Raw genomic sequence first — 411 nt, 5'->3', positions numbered from 1 at the left:
TTGAAACTTGGCTTAAGAAAGGTGGGGAACACAAACTGGTTCATCATAATAACTTTCATTATCAGCCAGAAAATGCCAGCCAGATCTGTTTTGAGATTTCTTTGCTTCTTTTTATTGCCCTGCAGCCTGGCTGAACAGGTTCATTAAGTAATAGAAGAAGTATGTGAAAATATGTGAAAGACTGTAATTGAGTGAGAAGCACATTTCTTCCTCTTCATCTGTTTTCTGGGTTGGGTTGCCAGGTCCCACGACACATATCCCCACACAGACAGTGTCTGTGATAATCAAGAATTTTTGCAGGGTTTGGCACCTGCAGGTTCATTTAGTTGTTTATCTTCACTTAATTGTTTGTGTTAAAGCAAAGACATATTTCAGTTTTGTTGTTTGTAACTGGCTCTCATGCTTCTTTCT

The sequence above is a fragment of the Acanthopagrus latus genome, chromosome 15 (assembly GCF_904848185.1).
Source record: "Acanthopagrus latus isolate v.2019 chromosome 15, fAcaLat1.1, whole genome shotgun sequence".
Classification (NCBI taxonomy): Eukaryota; Metazoa; Chordata; class Actinopteri; order Spariformes; family Sparidae; genus Acanthopagrus; species Acanthopagrus latus.
This window is presented reverse-complemented; position numbering follows the sequence as displayed.